Source organism: Streptopelia decaocto (assembly GCF_964273445.1).
Source record: "Streptopelia decaocto genome assembly, chromosome: 4".
NCBI lineage: Eukaryota > Metazoa > Chordata > Aves > Columbiformes > Columbidae > Streptopelia > Streptopelia decaocto.
Genome location: NC_138658.1, coordinates 15930138 through 15954376, shown reverse-complemented (window position 1 = coordinate 15954376; position 24239 = coordinate 15930138).

Here is a 24239-nt window from a genome sequence, read left to right as displayed (position 1 = left end):
ATGGACTGAGCACACTGCTGAGTGCAAGTTAAAATACACATTTTGTGTGGCTGTGTTTGACCCAGAAGAAGGCAATAGAGTTCAGAAGAGAGAGGTGTAGGGAGTATAGTTACCTGGAAAACAAAGAAGGTAAGAGGAAAAGCTAATAAGAGGGAATGGGACAACAAGGAAACACAAGCTTAGAGATCTGGAGAGGATGAAGAGAACTACTATCTCTCTGTGTTGCAAGTATGCCCTGAAAGACATATGGGGAAACACAAGGAACAGTATAAAGCCCCAAGGAGAAAGCACTTGCTGTCTGCCGACAAACAAAATGCTTCCACATCAAAATCACACATGTAACATGAAGATTTTTGTCCTGCTTATTTTCAGAAATAATGCTCCAACTTCAGCATTTTCAAATTTTAAATCACAAAAGCCATGCAAAGTAGACTGAAAAAGCAAGAAATGGGATTTTTTTGAACATTAAACACAATAGTTAAAATATTTTAAAATATTGAACAAAATTTCCCACAGCTAAGCCACTTAATTCAAGTCTTTTCAATATGAAGGGTACTCAAATTTATTAAAATTTCATGCCTACGTTCCTAAATACAGTTTAAGCTACCTATTCACCCACATGTTGTTAATGCAATACATTCTCACTCATTTAAAATTAAACAAGAAGAAAGTGTTTTTAGAATAAGAAAATATAATTTTCCCTTCTTGTAAAATAATACCAAATTTCAGCTGTTGTCAATAATTGGACAATAATGCCGACAGATAAGGTGTTGCTACCAATGGGCAAAAAAGATGTTAAAATGAGCATTTTCTATTATTCAAGATTGTCTGGTTTGTATGGATGAGTTGGAAATTTTCCTTAATTAATATACCACAGTTTGATACCTATTAGCCCTAGCTGGATCAAGATTTTTTGAGAAAGTTGTAAAGAAACTCACTACCTTAGCATCAGAATTCTCTATTTTCTTTCACACGTTTTTTTTTTTTTTTAATGTTTATGTATGTACTTAAAAATTTGGAGCACCCCAAATACAACTGTATTTCCCTCAGCCTAACCAATACTCTAATTTATTTGAGGTGAGATTTAAAGACTTTAACATTTTATCCAGGTAATCATCACTTCGCCTACACTTTGCAGCAGTGTAATTGTACCCTGGAGCTGCAAAGATGGGAACTAACGGGTGTCTTGAGAGGTCAAGCTTGGGAAAACTTACTACCCTTTGATGTCTCACTTCTCACATCTTCTGAGGTGGTTATAAGAGCTTTTAAAGTCACAAAGAGTTTGAAATCTAAGTAGCAAGATAAACTGGTACCAACTTAGGAATTTTTACCAATTTTCAAATAGTGCTGCTAGTAAAAAGGATAGATGTGCTACCATGGCTACCCCTGAATGAAGATAACTAACAAAAAGGATAAACAAAACTGAGCTGATCACATGGAATTATATTATTCTCCTCCCCAAATGCTGGACCTTTCTAATGGCCCAAGAGGATGATAACCAGCTTGTTTAGGCCATTTCTGACATGTGCCAGTGCAGAAGCAGTCCTTCAGAGGAGAGCTTCAGCAGAGTGGGCAAAAGAAACATCAAAAGCCATGAAACTACTACTCAGTAAGTCTGTAGAAAGTCAGAAAACAGCCCTTCTCTTTTCCAATATTAAAAGAGATTAATTTATTTTGACCACTTAACTTACGTTAATGATGTAGGTGCCATAAGGTTTACTTGTTTAATGATCTCACCCCCAATAACAACAACGTGGCTTATACTTCAGTTTTTTACGTCACATTTAGGTCTATTTGGTCAAATAAGAATTGAGACTTTAGAAGTATGTAAGTTTATAAAAAAATCCTTTGACAGAAGAGCAGATTATACTGCTAAGATACCAGATACACAGTAAGATGCTTGCACTGATGTCTGCATAAAAAGATAATTCACTATTATCTTGGAGTTACATGATTTGGTAGAACAAAACACTGATCTATCCTGCATGTCAACATTTTATTCTCACTGAACTTCTTAAAAATATGTAAATTTTTAAAATACTTTAGGAGACTTGGCTGAGGTGGATACAAAGTACACTACTATTTCATTTCACTTTCTAGACCTGCACACTAGAATTCACTTATGCAACATTTTTATATTTTTTTCTGTTGACTGGCACTTGGAAACGTCCACTTCGTTCTTAGCAGTTTCACTCTCTGAACCATTTTAAATTGTGCTGAAGCAAAGCATAGTGCAAGTGCATAGATGAAAAATCATATCTGACTAATGTGCAACTCTCTTTTTCTCTTCTTTCCTATTCTTCCTTATTTTTTTTAATCCATTCCCTGCACTTCTGTCATGCTCAGACTGAATGATTTTTATGAAAATGGGCAAACTGTGTCTCCTCTACTAATAATTTTGCAACACACTATAATTTCTATATTGTTCGACTCCTTTTCTTAAAAAAAATATGAGTGCTCAAACACATGAAACAACATTCACACAACTTCGGTTGTCTGAAGTCACATTTAACAGTAAGCTAAAATAAAGTGCTCATGGGCAAAAGATTTTTTTTTTTAATAACAAAAGCAACATACTGCAAAGCTTCAGCACATGCCAATCTTATGCATGCCTGACTAAGAATAAAGAAATAGGCTTCTCCAGGAAGCAATTCTGAGCATAAGACTAACTTCAGTGCTTTTCATTTTCCTCATGAGAAGATTCTCTATGTTAGGTGACTACAGACAGAAGACTTAGGCCTCAGTCATAGGTTTAAAGAAGGGCAAAACGGATATTTCCCCAAATAATGAGGTCCTCAGAAATGTCTTCAAAGTTCAGGGGAATTCAAAGACTGGGGCTATTCTGTAGTGGGAACTGTAAATGACACAATAGTGGAAATGAGTACACCAGAACACAAAATAAATTAAAAAAAAAAAAAGACAAAACACAAAGCTAAAACACAGAGAAGTGCATCTTTGTATCATATCATTCTCCAACATCATCCATAATAGATGTCACAGACTTATACCTCGACATATTTCCAAAAGTAGACCACAAATTCCTTATGGATTTGGACATACAGATCTAGAAATGCTTACAGAAGAGGATGGCACTAACGTCTTCCCATTTTTATTGCTTTGAAGTGTGAATTTTAAATTGAACTTTTCAATTGCTAACCCATTCATCTTAGTATTTATTTATTTATAATTCTTTACAGGGCAAGGGGTTTGTTTCCCTTTTCTAATTTTGGGGATTTATATTTGACATAAAACTTATTACTTAATCAGTGATGAAAAAAAGCTTCAGACAAGATAAAATGTGGTGGTCTCATACAGAGCACTGTTTATACATAACATAACTAACAAAAGGAAAAGAAGAGTGACATCCTGACTGGCATTATTTCTAAAGCCTGGCTGCCTGACTGGATGGTGAACTAGAAATTATACAAAATTAAAACAGGAACATTTGCAGAAAAGTGTTTTCGAGCGATGATGAGGACAGAAGTTTAAATCAGAGAAAAAATAGTTGTCTTCGTTTGGACAACGTTAAGAAATCTTCAGTTCTTCAATCAAGTCATTTCACACCCAAACGGTCTTTTATAATCTTTTCAATTTACAAAAAGGCAAAAAGAAAGGCAAGAATGTATTAATCCTCAATATAAAGGATATTCTAAACTTGCTGAACAGATAGAAGAACCCTGTCACGTAAGTATCATATACTCAAGACTACCACACATTTCAAAGAATGTTTCTACTGTGTCAACCATGTATATGCAAAAGATGTTCAGCGCTAAAATCTACCATTTATCATGTGAAATTTTCTGAGTGCATTCATATTTTAGAAATAGGCATTTTGAGAACACTTAAATTATTAATATTTTCTACACATATGTAAAGTTGCCTTCTCTCTCCTGTGGAGGAAGCACAGATACTCCCATTGTAAACGGTAACTATTTGGACATATGTCTCTGCATGTTCTATAGGTTACCACACCTCTGAAAAGCAATGTAAAACATCTTCAGACCTATTGAACATTACACACTCAAACAGCAAATGAACATAAGTATTACTTACCATCATGCACCTGTGATTCCCCTGGCAATGGGCCAAGCAACACCTGCCACTTCCTAATTCTTTAAAATACCCTAAATCCTTATAATAGTTTGTTTTTTTTTTTTATTTTCTCTGAAAATGCCACTAACTAATGATCCTTAAAAGTTTTGCAGATTCATTGGTTTGTTGTCATTTGTGTCCTCATTAAGAAGACATGCATATATGAATGTAAATAAACCCCATGTTCCTGTACCCATTCCCAAACTCACCTGCAGGTACGATAGAGGATAATCAACAAATAACTCCTCCATTCAACTAGAGTCCAGTAGTCCTAAGCCCTAGTCTACTGCATTAACCACAAGACCACCTTTCTCCATTGATATCTTGGCTAGGGGCATTTGCATGAATAAAAACTTTTGTGTTGCCAGTTTGCCAAAGTTCAGCACACAAGTAGTAGTGCAGGGTGCAGTCACTGTCTGTCACAGGCAACAGAACATGAATGCTCTTTATCAGAGCAACAATAATAGTACACATTTTAAACATTTATGTTTTCTCAGACCCTATTTTATACATCTGGAAAACCCAATCATTTTTATTTATCTTAGGTTTTTTTTGTTGTGTTTTGTTTTGTTGGGTTTTTTTTTTTCAGTTCAAATTCCTACAATACTGGGCTACCTCCATTGAGTAAAAAAAGAAGAATGGACTCCTTATCAGGAAGTACTATTTGTAAAGAACTGAAAATCAAAAATAAAAATAAAAAAACAAGATAAAACACTAGTTAAAAAAAAAAAAAAGTTGATGTAAAACCATTTTTTCAAATTTGTACATTTGTAAAATAAAACCAGTTCACACAAAAATAATGAGAAAATCTTCTTTACATTACAATTCACGCATACTTTGGTGTTTTAAACAATTTTTTAAATTATGATTAAAAAGCAATTATGCCACAAAAACTAAAATTTACCTGAGGATGGAAAGGACAAAGTTCACCGCAGACAGAAGGCAAGGAGAGCTTAGAGGAGCGAGCTGGCTAAAGCATAGCTGTAATATTTTGTCTAATGTGTGTACTTTGAGCAAACAATCTCAGCCCTGCCAGAACTTGCTCTAGTGCATGATTTAGCAGAATGTAGAGCAAGCGGCTGGATGTCTATATCAATAGCCTGAAGACCTGGGCCAATGAATGCACACAAGATCACTTCTAGAAGACACAAAATGTTTGTAAACACTAAAGGAGGAGAAAGAGCTACACTCCCAGCACTCATTTTCTTTTTGACTAGGCTGTTTCTAACATTGGATGTTATTTATGTAAAATAACAACAGAAAGAAAAATGATGTTCAGATTTTCACAAACTAGGAAATCCCTCAAGTGTCTACAATGGACTTTAATTATTTAAGAACAAAATATCAGCTTTCTCTCTTTATAGATAACAGAAGGGGATAGCCTTCCAGGTCACAGTGAAAACTGAAGAGAAGCGATTAATCCTCTGAACTACAGCTTTTTGATCAGCCAAAGTGAATGACCAGAATTCCTAACTCCCAAAGGGAATGCAGGCACTAGTCTTTTAATCTCAGCCCTTTGTACAGAAGAAAAAAGTCACATCCCAAAAGGGGAAAAATAAATAAATAAATAAATAAATAAATAAATAAATAAATAAATAATTAATAAATAAATAAATATTTCCCAGTAAGGACAAAATAAGATATATGCAAACTTTTGAATCCTGAATTAAGCCACAGAGACTATCAAGTACCAGTATAATAGAAAATCTAAAACTTATGGGAGTAACATCCAAAGGATGTTATGCTTAACCGCTAAATTAAATGTTTAACTTGCCACAGTCACAGCCCTGGAAACATGTTTGGACTTTTTTTGCCGCATTTGTGTAGACATGCAGAGCAGAAAAAGAATGCACTCTCTTTTCAGAAGCAAAAATAGGATGCTTAATCAATGGGAACTTAAGAAAATGACATTCATTTGTAAAATCCTTTAATTTTCTCTACATATACAAATGCTACAACTGTAGTCGTGATCAGAGACACTCTCTTTGTATGTATGCATAATGTCTATATACATACACACAGAGCTGTAATAACATTTTTCAAATAAAGTGAGACAAATAAGCTAATATGTTTTTGAAAATAAGCTGCTATACATGAATAAATATCCACATTTGTGAGCAGTGAAAACTTGATCGATAGCAACACAATACAAAACCATATGTCCAAAGCTATTAAGAATTGGAAAAAGACACATCACAACATTAACAAGGCCCATGCATTTTACTCTGCAGCACAAGCGAGCATCCTTATAGGCTAAAGGGGGATGTACAGAGGAATGGCCAGTATTACCTAATTTAGGCTTTTTTTGTTGTTCTTATTCCTAATTTAAGATCATTTTGAATGACCCAGTTGATGCTCTTTATTTTCCACGCTGAGGAAACAAAACCCAGAAGTGGACATCAGTGGTGCCTGGACCTTGGTGTTCTGAATACGCCCTAAATCCTGGCTCTCCCACTCTCTACTCAGAGCCATAGAGTAGCTCTTCCATGGGTGCCTGTGGCAGAGCTAGAACTGGCCCTCGGGGCTGTGGCTGCCCCAGCTGCCAAGGCACACCTGCACTGAGACTCGTCTGAAGACACTGATGACTAACAAGGCAACACATTTCCCCAAAGTCAGAGAAAGGCTTGCACATATATACATTTCATTCACTCACAAAAAGTTTTAAGTAGACTGTATGCTCCTTGGCCATTATGATGGATGTATAGTCTCAAGCTTCTAATAACACTTAAGACAAATGCAATTATTTTCCTAAAAGATGGTGTAGAAAACCAGTGCATCATATGAATGCACTTATTTTCCTTACTATACAACGCCATTCACTCTTAGGAGTCTAAAACTGAAGACAAGAATATAAATATTTCAAAGCAATAATAATAATAATAACCACAAACAATTGGCTTAGAAAAAAATTACCTCATATATTGTCCCATGTTTTTGTGAACTTTCTTCTGTGTTCCACCATGTTTCAGTATTTCAACAGCAAATTGCAACGTGTGCCTTCATGAAATGCTCTGTAGTGAAGACTTTAGTCACATACAAAAGTTACATGCAAAATTCAGCTATTGGGATGGAATTTTTTTTTTTTTTTTTTTGCATTTTGACAATCTGATCACAGATTCGTATTAGATATCAGCATAAGAGTTTTATTCAGTGCGTATATTAACTTTACTACCAGTGCAACATTTGCTGTGCTTATTAAAAAAAACTGTAGGTGAAATTCAATGGCAATTTGGAAGATCCATGACCCTGAAATATACAATCCTGCTGCTCCTGTAAATTCACTACCGAGCTTAGGCATAAAGCATGATTTTTTTTCCCTCCTCTTGTGTCTTTTCATTTTTCTGAAATATCAAAACAGTATATTTGATGTAAAATTAATTCTATGTGTTTTCCAGAATGACTGGTAAAAAAAAATAGGTATTTCTGTATGTATGGGTCTAAAACATGTTTCCTTTAAATTAGCCGTTATGCAACCTCTGATTTTCAGAACAAATTTGTAAAAATCAACATTCTTGAAAAAGGTATCAGTAAAATGCATTCCAGTGCAGTTAAACTCTAAATTAAAAGGAAAACACAATAAAATTTGCCAAAGATAAATGTAATAAATAAATAAGACAAATAAATAAATGCATCAAATTAAATACTGCTACATTCTTCTTCTCTTTTTCTAAGTAACAGATAGGTTACTGCTATGCATTGTGCTTTAACAATGTATATGCACTGTATTTCTCAAAGATAGAGACAAGATTATTTCATTGATACCATACTACGAAAACTGGCTCCTAGAGGAGCCATCTTACAAAGAAAATGCCCAAATATGGCTTAGTGGAATCTTAGAAGCTGGAATATAAAATATCACTGATTACCTGAAAGAACCAGCAGCTGTCAGTCAACAGAAATAAGCCACAACAGCTGTCGGAAACAAACCACAAGTAACAATCTATATCCTCTTAAATACTAAAATACTCAAACTGTATTGTATTTTTGTATTCTAAACAAGACTTATAAACCAAATTTTCTATATTTAATTTGTTCAGAATGATTATCTATTGAGAAGATAAAAAAGAATTTATGTTTCCCTGTAAATAACCCTTATTTATGCCAAACAGAATCTGACTATAAAGAAGTCAAATCATTTTTTCAGCCCCCATGAGAATAATCCACATTTTTAATGTCAGTAGAATACTTATCATGGTTAGTGTTGGTTTACTGTGTTTTTTGTGTCTGTCTGAAGAGCTGTAGGCCAGAAAAATGGATGTACACCAAATATAGCTTAGCCAAGAAAGGCAAGGACTGAGAAAATGTAAGGCATAATTTACGGTACTTGAAATATTATCACTGGATGGCAATAAGCAGCTTTAATAGACCGGGTTTTCAATGGATGCAGCTAGCACACAAAAGCAGAAAACTGTAGCATTTGTAGCCCCATTGAGGTCAGCAACAAGCTTCCCTCTACTCTCAATGGAATTTTTTTTCTGAATTATTTTTTCTCTGTTATTTTTATATCAGATAGAAGAGAATATTGCATGGATACACATGTCATATTAATGCATCTAGTCCATTTTTGCATTATATATCACATGTCAAACTTAGAGTGGCCTGAAAAGTCATCTAGACAACTTTCAGAATCAGCATATCACTGATGATCTCTCTGATTTATACACTCTTCTGTGTATCTGCTCATAAATATTTCTTTCTTTATATCTGTCTTGTTTATACAAAAGGTTACAGTGTCACAAGTATTCTGTATATCCACATATAAAAACATAAAATGAATAGTGTTTTAAAATCACAACTTCATGGTATTTTAATCAAAAGATATACAAACTAGTAGTTTTCCAATGAGATAATGCTTTTTATGTGTATTTGACAATGCCATTCGTAAGTTATGGCTACATTAATGGCTTGTTCCTCATAAGTAATTAATATATTTTCATGCACGTCTGCAACAGCTAATAAGTAAAGAAAACAATTCTTGTACACACAGTGTCATTCTAGTAGCAACATCCCACTCAGTTGCATTTTGTATCTGAGTCTTACTTCAACATCTTGAAGATTATGCATACAGTAAGTGGGGAAGATTAGATATTTATTAAGTCTTGGATAGAAAACTGTCACTTCTCTGGGTTTTCTGAATACTGCTACTGTAAAAGACACACAAATTTTCCTTTGGTTTTCTTTTACTATTTGCAGGAACCTTCAGATGCTCAAGGAAGGCAAGACATGAAAAGCGTAAGCAAATAATCCTTCAAGTTTTTACTACGGAGACTTAAAGTAAGTGGTGCTTAATAGGAATACACAAATTGATTGAAATAACAGCCATAGACAAAGGAGTAGATATGAAGAAAACCTGGAGATATTGTTCTGGATTCTGATATTTAGATCATATATTGATACACAGCATGCTGGCAAACAGGAACGGTTGCACCCAGCTACTTCTCATTCAAACAGAGGTCAATGACAGCAAGAGTACACTCAGAGGAAGAAAGGCTCAAGACACTTACAAGGAAGGGAGACTGCAAGGATTCTTCCTCTTTGAGTCTTCTGGTCTTCACAGACGAACAGGATAACAGTACCATTGTTTTGTCCCTTAACTAATGAATATCTGCTCCAGTTCACTGGGAGTTATTCTAAAAATACTGTGGGAATTTAAAAAAGTATTGGTAAATTTTAAATCATTATTAAAATCTCAGACTACCATCTACTTAAGATACCTACAGTATATAGATTTTTATGCTCCCTAATTAAAATTATTTTTCCAAAAGCTAGCATTTTCCAGTCCCTGAAAGTCTTTTTTTTTTTTTTTTTTTTTTTTTTTTTCTGTTTGCAGTTCAATGACCCACAGTTATTTCACTGTTGAGATTGTACACATGGCAATGTCATCACCCTCCTATGTGAAGCAAATCATATCTATCTTATTTGTGAAATACTTACTTCAATCAATTTTACAAGCAATGATTTCATTTGCAGTGTTAATATAGTCTGAAAGTTATCAAAAATGCTCATAGATTGAAAAGGAGTAATGACATTCAAGATTTTTTTTTTCAGTGGGTCCTGGTTGTATCACAAGAGGAGAAGAGCTCAAAGGGTTTATCACCAAACCATAAACACTGATGTTCTTTGAATAACGATTACAAATAGTTTTTTTTTTTTTTTAAATACAAAGATTACAATTATTACATTATTTCTTAATGATCTTCTCTTTCACATGGCTTCTCCAAAAGACACATCACTACTGTTGTGACATCATAATGATTTTAATCTGAGTTTGGCTTCAGGCTTTATATCATATTTTCAGAATTCATTATAAATAATGATTGGTTTGAATGTGCATTACTTGTGCTTTATGATGGCTAGAGTCAATGGGACTTGGAGCTATTTCAGTTCCTATTATCTTGCTTCTCCTGGAGGTTTCTGTCCTCAGGCAATCAAGATAAAGAAGTATTTTGGTCCTCAGAGGGCATTGTTCCTGTAAAAAGGAAGCTATCAATGATGATGATATTTTAAACATGCACACAGCACCTATCATTGTAATGTGTGTCTATTTTTTAAAACTTTAAAATAAATGCAAAAAACCTGTTTCCAGATTTGAAGACTGACTATGAGGCTTTCTCCTTCAGCTCTGTCATTACACTGGGATAATTATCATCAGTATTCCATATGAACACAAACAGTCCAATAGATGACAAATGGAGACACATTTGTCGAGCTACTCAGGGCCTTTCATGACAGATTGTATTCTGAGTGTTGAGCAACACTCAGTGTAGGAAGAAGAACTCCAATAAAAAAAAGGTGCTTGCCATATCCGCCTGTCAGCAGTCAGAAGACTAGTAACTTTTATGCATTTCCAATAAGCTTTGGACTACCCTACATGTTTAAGCTCACAGTGATACTGTTGTACAGCTTGCTACTGCCTAAGAAAAGCATCAGCAACTGTGGGACAATTCACGTGTCAGAAGTGTTTTTTTTTTTGTTTTTTTTTTTTACTAAGTGACAGTAAAAGACAAATTAATCTGCTTTTACAACAGCTGTTGCCCTCAAGTTTATTCACCACAGTGACAAGTTTCTTGAGCAGTACAGAACTCTGCCAGCCATTTCAAATACAGGGTGTTTCAAAAAGATGGACCCCAAATGCCTTGTGTTGCGGGGTTGCCATTTTGTGACTGACTGAGGCCAGGGGCTGCTTGCATGCTTGGAAAGGCATCTGGCAGCAATTATGTGAAACTCTATGCTCCACGCTTTCAAGTGGTAAGAGATTCATTCACAGATGGTTCATGGTTTGAGAGATGTAGTGATTTCAAATTGGGTTCATCTTTCTGAAAAACCCTGTACTGCTTTGAAATTGGGTCCACCTTTTTGAAACACCCTGTGTTTCTCTTTGGCAATGAGCACAGCTTCTATTTTATATAAGGTTAATTCAAAACAGAAAAAAATAGCATCAAAAACAAATATCTAGAAACCACTTTGAAATGGATAAGTTCGACCAATGAATTATATCTTTGGAGGTGCTCAGTAATTCCTAAAGAAGCCTGTCTATCTATAGAAAGACCCAGGACAATACACTCTTCTCTTAGAAGATCTAACTTAATACTTGTATTTAGCCACACAGGAACTGTGTGGTAGGTAATAGATGGGAAGGTAGGTAATAGATGGGAAGGAAGCACTGGAGATAACAACTCACAATATGAACAAAAATGTATTGTTACTTGAACTCTTTCGGTAGAATTATAGAAGGTTTGAGAGAGCTTTAAATAAGAGGGATAAGAAGAACAAATATGCATGTTTCACATGAGACAGCTCTTGTACCTCTTGTGATCTTTCCCAAAGGAATAAGTAGAACCATCTTACCAGGGCTCCTATAACTTCTGTCAGAATGGTATTGTTTTCTGATCACAGGTAGTAGGACCTTTTAAACACAGGTTGTCTGATCTCAATTGTAAGTATGCACTGTTTTTCCACATTTGAAATCTGTGAGATTTGTAGGCTGTGAAACTGAGGACAGGATGCTGCTGAGTTCAAAACAGCAGCTACTGAAATTTCGTAAAGATTTTTTTTTTTTTCTACAAAGGTGAGCTATGGAAAAAAAGAGTGGTATTAAAAAGAAGATCAAGGGCTGTTCAAGCATGCTTTGTACTGACAGTTGCCCAGCAGAATTTAAAATTTCATGAGAAGCCAGAATTTGGTAAATACACACAGGTGTATATATATGTATGTATATGTGTAAAGATCATATAGATTATGAAACTATAAATACATAGTCTAAGCTTAGTTCCTCAAGTTTTATAACACAAAAAAAGATATTTTCAAAAAGAACTTAAAAGAATAAAGACATCATACTTAGCTAAAAATTTATAAATATTACTGTACATAACGAAGCAAAAAAATACAAATTGGCTCACCATTCAGGTTTGTTGGGGTTATCTACAGAGTAATAGTCAGGTATTTTCTTTTTTTTTAATACTTCTAGGTTAAATACCAGGATACTAAGTTATATGTAAAGTAAACAGCAAGTAAATAAAATACTTTTTTTGTCCTAAAACTGCAATACTTTAAAATATTTCATGGCTAGGAAAACAGTCCTCACACTGCTAAGTTTATTAACAAAGCAATTGTGTTGTCCTTATTCAGGTAAAATTTCCCATAGTTCAACATATACAGGCATCACACAAGATAATTAGATAATGTGGGATCAAAATGATTGAAGATTCTGGAAAAATGAATAGTAAAGTAGGCAGGGGGTAAAATAATCAGGTTGACCACTGATTAATATTACAAACAAAATAAGGCATAACATATTCAAACAGACTGGAAAAGAACTGAAGACAGCACATACAAATAACAGTTGATTGAAACTATTGCTGTTATTACGTCCTCTGAAATATCTGGAAGATCTTACTGTACGTTACAACAAAGCCAAACAAAACACTTCTGATTAATTTTCAAATTGTTTTTCCAAGATACAAAAATGGCCTATGATGGGTACATTTGCTCCTGATCAAAGGAATATTTTGAAGTACCACATTTAGTTACTGGAGGCCATGGAAACTGAAAAATGTCAGTTATGAATATTCACTCAAATGTAATATTTTTTTTTCTTTGAGTTTTTAACTCTCCTTCTACCCTTTCTGTTGTTTAGAAGTGCTAATCAATTCTTTGGATCTGATCATGCTGGGCAATGTAAAAACAGCATCAGGTGTCTGTGACATGTTTACCTGTGAGTGAACACTGGTTTCAACTAGTGTGTTCACAGATGCTCCTATGAGGATTCAACAGAGAAGTCCAATTGGCTGAGCTTCTCTGATATGGATATTGCAGTAGTAATATTAAGGACATAGTTCGTATAATACTGAACCTGCTCCTCTAATCTATTTCTAAATTAATAATTTATTTTCAGTTTTTTATGATTAACAGCAGCATCTGACTAGAGAACATAACATCACCTTACACAGAAGCCCCAGAAAATTGGGTAAAACTTATGACTCTTACATTTCTCAGAAACAGTTTTTCTGCATTTCCAATCACTGTGTTGTTTCCACAATACTGGCACCAGTGCTTCTTCTCTCTAGGTGAAATATAACAGTATAGGGAGGAGATATGAATAGTACCAAAAACAACAAAAGAGAAATAATTTGCCATGTTTTAGAGCTACATTATAATGTGTAATAGACTTTTTAATAACATGAAATGAGACTGATTTATAAATCTCTAGAATGACATCTGAAAAGGACTTAGATAGGCTGGTAAAAAACAAACGGCAACTAATGTATCTTTCACGTTGGCTGTGGCAGTGATTTACTATGTTGTCTGCAACGCTAAATATATGTCATAAATCCCTCCAACAGAAGCCTTATTATATTCATCCATCTCTTCCCTATGAGCCAACAATTTCTTCTTTCATAAGCTTTATTGTATAAAACCAAACTCATTATATAAAATAAAATGCAGGCTAAAGCCAGTGATCTTACATTAACCTAATGAGGACTTTATCTAAAGAATGCATACTGGAGATACCCTGTGGTTATGTTTTTGTTAAAGACTACTTATCAAGTGACAGTGGGCAAGCTCTTTTTGTGGAAGACAAAATGACAGATATCTCTTCATAAACCTACTTCAGCTCATCAGTTTTCTGTTTCTGTGTAAGTACTGTATACAGTCTATTAAATAATTGGAATTGGGAAGAAAGATCTCAACAGTTTGTAAAGGAGTGTGACTATATGAGGGATCTTTTGCTGACTGAGACAATACGAAGTAATTAGAAGAGAAAAGCAAATGGAACCTTAATGAACACTATCAGTGTGAAGAGGGTCTCCTTTCAGTCAGCTGATAATAAAAATTCAGATACTCAGAGCACTGAAGTCCGTATTTGTGTGTTTTCAAAGTACCCCTTCCACTGTTTAGCACATGGGTCATAGCAATAAAGCTCTACAGCAGGGATACGCTTTCATTCACAGCAAGCTCCCACCACTTAGTGAAAACAATTTAATCAGCCATTGGAAGAATGAATCCAAAATTAATCTCTACTCATATTTTATGAAAACAAGTATTTCAGCAACAGAAACAATAACTAATATTCCTTTTTAGCGTAAGTTTCCATTCACTAATCAGAACATCAATTTCCCTTCAGTTTGTTGACACAGGAATGAGACATTTTACCTACTCTTCATCCTGAAGGCACAGAACAAGTCAGCAAGAAGATATACAAACAGACATCAGAAATAAGACCATCTACTTCCAGAGTCTTATGCAAGACACAAAAGTGCATGGATGCAAACTGGGAACCAGATAACTGTCCACCGAGGCAGTATTGAAAGCTCTGCCCCTAGCAAGGCTGGGAGGAGAAGGCATTAGCCTCGACAGTACTAAATGGATGTTTGGGGAAGGGCATGTTAGACAAGAAACTACAATCAATGATGTATCTATCACCTGTATCAGGGAGAGACAAGGGAGTCATGACACAGTTGAGAGACAGGCTTGCTCAATAGAGTCTTTTCAAAAGACTGGCATTTCAGGTATCCAATTTAAGAAAAACATTAGCCACCTTCTGCTTTTAAACTGTTCAACATATTTGATGAGTGAGATCCTAGATTCCTGGTTGAAATCTGTATTACCTACCTGTTTCCCCCATTGAATTCCTTGGGCTGCTGAGGCAGCTGTCAAAAAAAGTAAACATATTTCCTCTATTGCTAAGTTGTGCAGTTGAACAACAACAACAAAAAAGAGGTCTACAAATATAATTTACAAAACGAAAAATCCTTTGCTTGTTTTTTAAATTATTCCATATCTGTTTTGGAGGCATAAATCACTTATTTTTACTGAAGGAGAGGTTTCAAATTTACTTTTAACTTCATGTATCTAGGAATTATTGGAAGGGAGATTTGATGACTACATGCCAGAAATACTCTAGATTTGTTAATGCAGAGCTGTTAATTGAAAAGAAAGCTAATGATGTTTTCAGCAGTAACAGTAAGGCAATTGTTTAATTCATTAAAATATTTTCTTCTTAGATCATGAAATATCATGAAAACAGAAAACAATCTTAGCATTTTATCTATATTTAACTTTGGTTGTTCATGAAGTTTTTGCTTCGTTTGTTTGCTTGGTTGTTGTTGTTGTTTTGTTTGTTTGTTTGGTTGTTTTGTTTTAATTAGAAACCATCTCAGAAAGATGGGTATTTGTGACTCTTTTTCTAAACAAGGAAGAAAGACATCTGATTACTGTGATTCTTGAGAACTAGAAACACATCAGAGGACATTTCTTTTCAGCAAGTACTTATCCTGGTTCTGTCAAGCAGAATGTGACTGTCAGACACTGCCTGCATGTAAGTGTCACGGTAACTCACTTAGTGTCTGATTGGGGCTTTGCTTTAGATAAATTATTCTAGTAGCAAAATTTTCAATCTTCTAAAAAAATTCTCAGTGTTTTCCAGTGGAAGTGAGGACATTCAATCATAATGAATTTTAAGCTTACTGAAAATAACCTTTCTTTTTTTAGCAGGCTTTGACTTCAGGCACAGTTCCTGAGATTTTATCCTGTCCACAGTTTAAAACTGCATTGCATTTTTTTTTTAAATATGTACACAATAGTGCTAGTTCCTTAATGAAAGGAGAAGGCATTCGCAAAACGAAGCCTTCATGCAATACCACTATCCTGAGTTGAATGAAATTGTTTTTCTCTGTATCTTTGCTGTCTTATTCTTTTTTTTTTTTTTTTTTTTTGAGGTGGGGAGAGGGAAAGGGAGCAGTGAGGCAAAGGACACGAAAACACAATAATTCTTCTCTATCATCTTTCTACTCATTCTTCTTTTTCCTGCTCACTTCTTAAAATAAATGAAACGTACTATTGGTTCTAAATGGGTTTAAGCCATGATCTTTCCTTTCTTTCCCAGCTCTTTCTTCATGTAACTTGTGTTTCCTCTTTATGTTACATTCCCTGAATCACGAAGACTAGAGACTGATACTAAATATCCAAAGTATGTACATAAGAATCACATGTTCTTCCTATTTCCAGCAGTTAAACAAAACAACTGTGTGTTTGCCTTGTCTCTGAAGAAAAGGAATACAGCAATTAGCAGATCCCAAATGTCTGTCTTCTGTGCCATAAAGACATACTCAAATTCTACACACACAATTTTTAATATAGGTGTATGACACAACAGCTGCTTGCTCACCCTCCCACACCCCTCAAGTGGGATAAAGGAGAGAATCGAAAGGGAAGGGTGAAACTCATGGGTTGAGATAAGAACAGGTTAATAAAGATAACAAAAAATAATGATAATTAAACCAACAACAAAAAAATATATATTTAAAATGAGTGATGCATAAGGCAATTGCTCACAAACTCCAGTCATGCCAAACAGACAGACCCAGAAAGGAGAGCACCCCTGGTCCCAAACAGCTGATCCCACCGAGAAAGCAAAAAAAAAAGAAAAAAAAAAGGCCAAACAAAATGCAAAACAACAAACGGCCAAATTCCAATGAAACTGAACTCCCAAATGGAATTAATGAGCCATAGAAATTGACTCCAGCTATATACTGTGACCCTAATGCTGGGGAATATTTCATTGACCAGCCTGGATGTCAATCAAGGTGTTCAATCAAGGTATTGTCCTGCTATTCTCCCTCCCAGCTGCTATACACACCTGAAGCTGTAAAGTTTAAAAATTCCTTGGTCTCCTTGGCAACAGCCAAAATATCAGTGAGTTCCTCCATTCTTTTCATACCAACTCCAAAACACAGCTAGCTACTGAAAGAAAGCATTAACTTTATCCCAGGGAAAAAGGCAGCATTATCACATTATTCTCCTACTAAATCCAAAGCAAAAGACTGTACTAGCTATATTTCAAGTACTTCTCCAAATCTTTAGCTTTATAATAGTCATGACAGCATTTTATTTGGCAATTACTTTACCTGTGTGTCTATCCACCTATTTACTACTTAGTCATTTGAGATAAATTACAAAACAAAGCTAAAAACTTAACTCAACTGTGCAATCTGCTGTGCTACAAATTACTAGAACTCTTTGAGAGAGGTGGGGTGCAAAATTGCTACTTTTACAATTACAGTTATATGTTCAAGGTGACAATGCCCCCCAAAGGACTTCATAGGAACAGCAAACTTTATTATACTTAAATGAATTTTTTAAAAAGGAGAAAAGAAAGCATTTCATCTCCCAGAAAGAGAAAGATAAGATTAGAAATAAGAAGTGGAATTGTTTGCTTAAACACAAAAAACAAGAACAAAAAAAAACCCCAAAACAAACACAACAACAAAACAAACAAAAAACCCCCAAACAAAAACAAACAACCACCCAAAAACTCTGAAGTACAAGCACAGAGATTATAAATAAACTGCACAGAAGTCAACAACATCATTCCAAGTATGTGCTTGCTCACAGTCATTTGTCTCTTTAATCACCTTTTCCCTTGACTGTTTTCACTTACTGCAACTTTTTCTCCGTAACTAAGAGATAATGATTGCTGGGACAGGGATTCTTTCTATTTTATCACTCCCAAAGTTATGGGCACAGCAGGCTCCTAATTCCTGACCATAGACCCTCAGCTGCTATTGCAATAAGTATACTGAAGTTCTAGGGAATAAGAAATGAACTAAGTAGTGCAAAAACAAACTCACACATTTTAAAAGTATGAGTGAATGTGTAGACATATCTGCCATTAAAATATGCGTGTTCTCTAATAAACACAATACTACTACTTGTCAAGATACAAGAAAGACTTGTATTTGCAGGTATTTCATAGGTTTCATGAACACCAAAGCAAATAAATGCTTGCAATAAAAATCACATTAAGAGTTTTCTCACAACTGTTGTTATGCTGGCTTACCACATGCTCAGGACAGGATTAGTCTCACCTAACCTTAGACGTGGCAGTACAGATGCCTACACTGCAACCCCAGCTTCTTTGGTAGTCACTAGAAACAAACAGACACTGCCGGGGAAAAATTCTACTCATCCTAGCAGATGTCTCAGGTAAATTGTGCCCTAGAAGTGGCTGCATCTTTCCATGCACTGCAAGAAAAACATAGCATTATCATCCCAGGTATCAGTGTCTATACTGAAATCTATATTCACTAAAATGAATTCTTTCCCAGAAAGGCTAACATTTCTTAAGGATTTACCAGCTGTTTGTAGATCATTTGTAAACAGCAAGAAAGAGTCATCACAGAATGACCACATCATCTGAACAGGGAAACTACAAAGCATTCCTATACTTTCACTAAAAGAGGAACTATGGATTGTGACCTTTAAGCAATGACCTGCACATGAAATATTTGTTACTTAAATGTTTTATCCAAGAATTGCAACTAACCAACCGGTAAATTTTTCACAAATGGAAAACAAGCAGGAATATTTCCTTGAATACAGAGTTCATCAGAAGGTGTAAAAGCACTTTTATGAATCTGCTTTTCACAACTTTCCTGTGAAAAGGAGATTATGACAGTTTTACAGATGGGTACATTTAAGTACAGAAATATGAACTGCAAAGCCTGGCTAACAGGTGAAGTTATCAGCAAAGCTAGGTAAGTACCAATTTTCCTTTCTGTCGTGTTCTCTGAATGCTGCGTGACACTGACTTTCTGGAAATGATACTTAGCAGAATATCTCTCTTAAAAAAAAAAAAAAAAAAAAGACAGAAAGAAATTGGGGGAGACAGCTGGCCTTTTCCCCTTCCAAAGTTTTATTTAAATGTGCATCCTTTAATATTTAAAATGAACTTAAAGCCAGTTCACCAAATTCATATTCTTTGAATATTCCCTCAAACTGATTCATAAGGCATAAGGTAACTAATTCAATGACCTTAACTCCATGATGAATGTGCTAAGCTTTAGCAGTCGTATCTTGTGCTGCAGGAGTTCTTCCACTCGAATAGCAAATCTAGTCTGTCTTCCTTCACATTTGAATGATATCAGCAAGGAAAGAGTTGTCTGCTTGATTTGAGTTCATAAGTCATTTTTCAAAGCACTCTCATTTTTTCCCTCTTACCCTCTCATATTTTCTCTGACTGTCCAGAGTGCATTTGGACAGGTTCATTAGAATAGGTTATGCTGGCAAAGCCTCACTTAGTTAAACTAAAGGATGTTGGGTTATTCATGACAAATACATTCTAGTGAAATAAAATTGAAAATAAAATTGTGAACTTTTTTACATTACCATCTGCATCTAACAAAACATAGCTAGAGTATGTTATTACATACTGCAGTATATTTACTTATTCCCTGGTTATTTTGTATTTCACTTGTGCTGGGTAGATGCAAAACTGGTATAAAAGGCAACAGTTCAGAGGTTGCACTGACTCCCTACCTACAAGGCTGATCTTCCTCTGAAACTACTGTATTTATTCCCATGAGTAACAGGAAGGAATTTCAGATTTTTTTTTTTGCTAATTCATCTTTCTTATTCTCAAACGAAAACATCTGTCTCTCACCATACTAGATTAAAAATAAATAAATAAATAAATAAGAATCTATCATTTACTCTGCTCTTTGTCAGCATGATAGGGGAATGGGGATTTTTTTTTTTTTTTTTGAGAAGAAAAATAATTAATACATAATCTTAAATGAAAGCAGTAGCATATTCTTTTATTTTTTCAGTTATTCACTGTATTTCATTTGCAGTTCAAAGAGGACCAACATTCTCTGCTACCCTAGACCGGTGCTCTAGAGAGTTTCATCTTGAGCTGAATTTCTATACAGTCCTGAAATTAATTTAGTGATACGGTAAATGGTATTGAAAAATAATGTACCAAATACATTAAAAATAATGGAAAACAGCTTAAAAATTAAAATAAATGAAGAAAATAATGGTCTCAAATCTCATTAGCAAAATTAGCTGGAAAAGAGCTGATCCAAACAGAAAGGGTATTGGTTATTGAGCTTTTATGTTCCTTTACATAGATGGCTACACATTTGAAGTGAATAATAATCCACAGAAGTCAGAAATAATCCACATCTGTATAACTTGAAATTGTTTTATACAAAAAAAGTAACTATTATCCTCTTTTGTCTATATTTTAATTAAGATACAAATTTTATTTTTTTTTTTTTTCATTTTGGAAAGGTTGCAGATATGTAATTCATGCCATCTCTTGGAGAAATGGGAAGGAGGAAAGTGGGAAGGGGACAGAGAAAACGGAAAAAGAAAGCAAAGCTCTCCTAGAATATTTTACTAATTAATAAGAAGTGTTTTGGTGAAACTGACTGACTTTATTCACATACCTTTTTTTTCCCCTGTTCTAAAAGAGTGGAGAAAAGTCCTGTTTTTCAGCTGTGATGGAGACAGGAAAAAGAACCAGACGTTCTTTGGTATTTCTGCCTATATCTTCAAAGGACTTCAGGATTTAGGCTGAGAATAATTTGAATTGTGAAGAACCAAACTGAGGATTAATATCAACAATTCTACGTATAAGAAAAATGCAACTTTCCATCACAAGATTAAAGCTCAGTGGGTAAGAGGCAAAGTGACCACAGGGCTGGTGTAAAAAACTCACAGAACATCTAAGAACTACCAGAAGCTTCACCACTTTCTGTTCCAAGCTCAAGGAACTCTTTTCAACCTTTCTTTCTCAAAGCTCTACAGCACATTATACACAACACACACAGAACCAAACCAGTATGCAATTGTTTTCCCATGGGAGGGGGAGAGAAAGGGAAGATGGAAGGACAGAAACCTGCATACAAAACCTGTTAATTGTGTTGTGATTCACTGTACTGAGGAAAAGTGCTCAGATATCAAGGTGAAGGGTTCAGAATAAAAATCCTGTGCAAAACAGCATGTATCTTTTCAGTAACCTGTAAAACACACATGTAAACATGCCCGTCCCTGGATTTCACCAGACCTGCATACAACAACTTGACCTTCCAAATGCTGTGAGTCACCAACAGACAGATTTAGCAAATTTCATATTTAACATATTTGATTTCTTACAGAAACAGTCTAATCCAGTTAATTTGTCAAAGAGGGATAATAATTAGAGAGATGTGTCTTACATCATGGCTATTCTGCTAGATTAATTTCTCGGATACTAATCTTATTTAGAGTACATTTACTTGAAGCTTTATTTAAACTGTTTCTTCTGACAGACTCTATCAGCAGAAATAACTGCCATAACTATGGCTAGACTATAAATTCTATCTTCCAAAGAGCAACCTCTAAATCAATATTTACAAGTAAGCTACAAAAGGTCTCAGAAAAAGGCTGCAACGCTGCAATACTGATGCGGGGAAATATGTAATTGTCTCCCTTGAAAGCCTTATGAGACAGCAAATATTAGCTCACATAAAATTGTCCAATTAGGAGGAAAGTAAGGAAAAGAATAATTTTCCCTAAGGTATTTGGCTGTTTTTTTCTCTAGTTAAATATCACAAATACGAATATCATTGGCAATTATTATTGAAGTAATTCATGATCTCATTTTTGAAAGCACATTTCAGCTTACAAAACATGGTTTCAGAATTGCTAATTTTTTTTTTTCTAGGATTTTCCATTTTTTTCTACCAATGAGAATAAATTATTGAATAGCAACACAACAAAAATAACTTAGATGCATGACTACACGAAGTGCAGGAGAAAGGAAGAAAAAAAAAATACCTCACACAGCACAACACAGATTAATTTCAATCCATGTACACAGCCAGAGCTACAGGAGAATATTTGTACATGTGGGAAATAATGCTACAGTTTCAGATGTGGTTTTTTTGATAGTCACGGTATTTGAATCAGTCATTCAAGCTATTCAGTCATTTAGAGCCAATGAAATTTGTCTGCACTGTAAGGTGATTTCGAAGTACTTAAACTCAGTTTTCCCTTACCCCGCACTTAAGCAGTCATTTATACAACTGTCATGATAAACAACGTGACCAGCTTGATGCGCAGGTACACCAGGTTTCCAGGGACTTGCGCGGCCAGCTTTAGCAAAAGCAGGGTGTTTCCTACAAAAAGTTTCAAAGTAATAACAGAACAGCATTTTCATCAAATGAGAAATTTGAGAATTTCTACTTAGCTCTACTGGCACCTGGTAGAAATTTTTTTAGAATTACTGTTATGCTGATGTGTGTTTAAATATCCTTGTTCTAAATAGATAGGCTAGGAATGAAGGCAAAAAAAATATGCATTTCTGTGGTTCACCAATTCAATTAATGTTGCTATTTGATATGTTTTTCATAGCAGACATGTAACCACCTAACAAATGCATAACTAGCCTGAACTTCTCAATCATGTCACTGATTGTTTTAAAAGAAACCATTTAATTTTTACTTGAAAATACAGGCTATGAGTGTATACTGTAATTGCAGAGTTTAGCAATGTTTAGCTATTTGATAAATAAAGCAAACTGCTTATGTAGAACACTGACTGTGCCACTCCCAATATTTCAGTTTTCAGAAAAGCTCTTCTGTTTCAACACATTAGCATTTCTATGATTTTATCATAATTTTTCAACAAGGCCAATGAGCCTGGAAAGCCTCAAAAATATTAGTAATTGAGGAAAGTCCACCTTTAATCATTTTGCAAGACTTAAGCACCGATGCAGATTTGTGCATGTGTAACACCTTTCTACATAGTAGTGCATGGACAGCTGCCTCCACAAGGGTTTTCAAAATGGCTTCTGTTACTATTTCAGTCAATGCTAAATATCTGTGTTTTTTATGCCATTCATCTATATTGATCATTAATGGAACATGCCTCAAAAATAACTACAGAAGTTTGGCTTACATTGTTCCCACTTAAAAGCTAGACATGTCAGACTTTTTTACATGTTCCTTTTCATGATACCGGTCAGCTAAAAACCAACTCAGTACTTTGCATTTTGTGCATTTTTTTTTACTGAAATCTTCCTTTTTAATACTAGAGTAGTTTAATACTAGAACATGTGAGTGCCAGGGATCCCAAAAGCTGGGTGATTTTAATTCTCAGAGTATCAGCTTACATTAACAATGCTTATAGGAAATTCTTTAAGATTATACCAGAGTACCTACAGTTATAAGACTTCTCTCCCCATTACCCGCCTCTGTTTTGGGACTGGAGCAGTGAAAATTATCCCATGAAAAGGAAGGAATTTGACAGACAAACTGCATTCCAGACTAATTACAACCACCTGGTACATGGGCACTTCACACATGCTAAGAGAAGTGAAATGAATGTGCTGTCTTTTTAAATGCAATCACCAATAATGTGCTTTTAGTTGCTGCTGGATTGTATAAAATACACAGGCAAAAGCAAGATTTTTTGAGAGAAAACAAGTACTACTCACATAAGAGATAAAATCTTTCAGGAAGTCAGTGTAATAAATTAATGTCAATGAAGCAGAGATTTTATATCAAGAAAGAAAAAATAATAAAAATCATATATATATATATATATATAAAGGAAGACTACAAACTAACAGCAGAGAAGAAAATAAAATTTTCCTGACCCAACAGCACACAAGCTTAGCTTACTTAAATCAGGCAGTAAGTCTTTTATTGTATTTACTCAATGATGAGGGCCAAGATTTTTCACTCATGCACTGGATTTCAATTACAGTATTTACCTGCCACATTATCTCACCCAAAAGCTGTTAAATGGCATACAGACATCTGTGTTGTCCTGCAGGTATGGGAATCTTGGCAGATTTTCTGAATAATTAGAAACCAAAA